This window comes from Urocitellus parryii, chromosome 4, assembly GCF_045843805.1.
Source record: "Urocitellus parryii isolate mUroPar1 chromosome 4, mUroPar1.hap1, whole genome shotgun sequence".
Lineage (NCBI taxonomy): Eukaryota > Metazoa > Chordata > Mammalia > Rodentia > Sciuridae > Urocitellus > Urocitellus parryii.
This window is the reverse complement of record NC_135534.1, coordinates 142,218,489-142,221,883: the sequence shown is the minus strand read 5'-3', so window position 1 is coordinate 142,221,883 and position 3,395 is coordinate 142,218,489.

The window sequence follows — 3,395 nt, the reverse complement described above, 5'->3', positions numbered from 1 at the left end:
TTGATGTTTTCAATGTAAATTATATAGGGTTAGCTATACAGGGTGGAAAAAGAGATCTTTAGTTACTTATTTCCACATATGAATCTAAGCATCTGTTCATACACAGGCCATATTTGAGGAAAAGTTCCATAGCCAGGTGGTTGTCACTCACTTCTATTATATGCAATACTTTGAATTCATGGTTCTATGGTTTTGTAAAAGTGAACTCACCAACTATGGATATCAAGACACAAACATTATTCATTCTTTTTTGACAAGTAAAGCCAAGATAAGCAAGGCAGTTTTAGTAATGTTCACTCGGGCATAAAACAAAATTTGACTTTGTTAGCCATGTAAAGAGAATTTCCAAAGACCAATAAAGCTTCTTTTTTTTTATCTTTTAAAACTGATATTTACTTTTGGTATTTCAGTGTACATACATCCTTTGTCATATTGACTTGATTCCTGGGTTCTAGATATTTATCAGATTATTCTTTTAACAATTTTATGATTTAATTTTTTTTATTTTTAATTTTTTTTTCTTTTTTTATTGGTTGTTCAAAACATTACATAGTTCTTGATATATCATATTTCACACTTTTGTTCAAGTGGGTTATGAACTCCCATTTTTACCCCGTATACAGATTGCAGAATCACTCAGTTACACTTCCATTGATTTACATATTGCCATACTAGTGTCTGTTGTATTCTGCTGCCTTTCCTATCCTCTACTATCCCCCCTCCCCTCTTCTTTCTCTACCCCCTCTACTGTAATTCATTTCTCCCCCTTGTGTTATTTTTCACTTTCCCCTCACTTCCTCTTGTATGTAATTTTGTATAACCCTGAGGGTCTCCTTCCATTTCCATGCAATTTCCCTTCTCTCTCCCTTTCCCTCCCACCTCTCCTCCCTGTTTAATGTTAGTCTTCTTCTCATGCTCTTCTTCCCTACTCTGTTCTTAGTTACTCTCCTGCCAACCACGCCTGCAAAGTAGGCGGACCTGCGACCCACCAGCAGAGTAGGCCCAGCAACCTGTGGAGTGGCAGAGCTGCCCCACACACCTGCAAGGTAGGCAGAACTGCGACCCACCGACAGATCAGGCCCAGGGGCCTGCTGAGGGGCAGAGCCGCCCCCTCCCCCCCCCCCACCAGCAAGGTCGGCGGAACTGTGACCACCAATAAAGCTTCTTGAAAAATAAAATAGTCAGAGGGAAGTTTACATATGGTTTAGGGATGTTCAATTCCAGAACAGTAGAATTTTCTCTGCCAAGACTATGTTTACTCAAAAATAAATAATAAGAAGTATCATTCAGGGGCAAGAAGTAAATGGATTCCAGATATACATCAGATATTATAGAAGAATTTAGTACATCATAAATATGGCATTTCAATGTAGTATGGAACAGATTATTTGATAAGTGTATCGGGAGAATGGACTAGCAATTGTGAAAAAGTTAGCTGGATCTCCATCTCAACCTCACATTAAAGTAAGTTCCACAGCTTTCAAAAAGAAAAATGTAAGTAAGATAATAAAATTATAAATATTTTTCAAGAAAATATTAGTGAATATTATTTATAATCTTGAAATGGAGAAGGCCTTTCCTAGCATGGCACAAATCTAGAGGTAGAAAAGAAATACTGATAAACATCATCACATTAAAATTAAAGAATTTCTCTACCAAAAAAATGAAAACAAAAAGTCAAAAGAAACCCTTAGAAAATTATGCACACATAAGATAATAGAGGGCTACCTTTCTTTATATAGAAAGAGCTTTTTACCAACCAATAAGAAAAGAGAAATACCGAGGACCATAATGGCCAATTCCTAGAGAACAACAACCAACAAACATAGGAAAAGATGCTCATTTTGTCTCTAACAATGAAACACAAAAGAAAACAATGACAATATTTTTTCATCTTTTAAACTGGCACAAACAACAACAACAACAACAACAACAACAAAAAAACCTGGATAATATGCTACACTGCTGAGGATCAAGGAGACAGGCATTCTTGTTCTAGAATAGTGAGCATAACTAACATTTATGAAGATCTGCTTAGTAATAAAATACTTTCATTTCTAGGAATTTATTATACGGAAGTATGTAAGAGCAATGTGTGTTTATTATAAAATATGTGAACATTTAAGAAATGTTTGTTGCACAAGTGCTCAAAGGCAAGCATTCAGTGTTGACAATCATAAAGATTTGATAAACAACCTGTCAATAGGTAATTATTTAAACAAACTATAGTATATCAAAGAAGAAAGATTATAAATCATTGAAACATATATGGAGATTATCATGTAATCTTACAAGGGAAATTGTCTAAAATATACAGTTAATTGAACACTCAAGTTACAGAATGTTAAATTGATGCCATTATAATTGAAAAAATATTAGTTATTCAGCCAAAAAATTGGAGAAATATCTACCAAGCTATCATGGTGATAGTCTCTCCATTATAAATATCTATAATGATTAAAAGTTTTATAATAAACATTTATTTTTCTTGCACTCATAAAGTCAATTTAAAAGAGAAAAAAAATTACCATTAAGAAATTTTGTACGGGCTGGGGTTGTAGCTCAGAGGTAGAGCGCTCGCCTACCACGTGTGAGGCAATGGGTTCAATCCTCAGCACCACATAAAAATAAAATAAAGATATTGCGTCCACCTAGAACTAAAACATAATATTAAAAAAAAGAAATTTTATAGAACCATATTTTTCCTGAAAGACTGATCTTCCTCCTCTAGCTCAACTAAGCATTGGATTTCTTCTGACATTGAAGCACCTAACAAGAGAATTTGAGTCCATTGACCTTTTCCACACACCTTGTCCTCTGTGGCTGTGAGTTTTGATGAAAGTGGGAAAATTATCATCCTTGACTTAAAAATTCATATGCATTTACTTTATTAAAGTTAGAAACCTAGATTCTATGATGAGCAGATACCATTAGATTTCTCTTTCTATAAACATAGTAACAATTGGTAATGGGTCATATAATTCTTAAAAGTAAAAATAATGCATTCTCCTTACAGAAAACATGGTAAGTATAAGAATTGAAAAGACAAAATTATCCGTAGCTCCTCCAAACTATGAACATGCACTTATAATTTTTTCCTTTGTCTTCATTTTTATAAATGTAATTGCACTCAATTTTGCATCCTGTCTTCATTTAGCACATAGCCACATTGTTTAAAAAATTCCCTATAAAAACATTTTAATGGCTATATAATATTTAACAATTTATTTAATAACCCTCTGCAGAAATTTGCATTTGTTTCTAAGTTGTCATTAATATTAAAAACTGCTTAGTGAATAGCTTTATGCACAAGATTTTTTATTGTTTTCTGGTTTTCCTTTTTTGATGATTCCTAAAAGTGAGATTACTATTCAAGGATATCAAGACTCCTGATA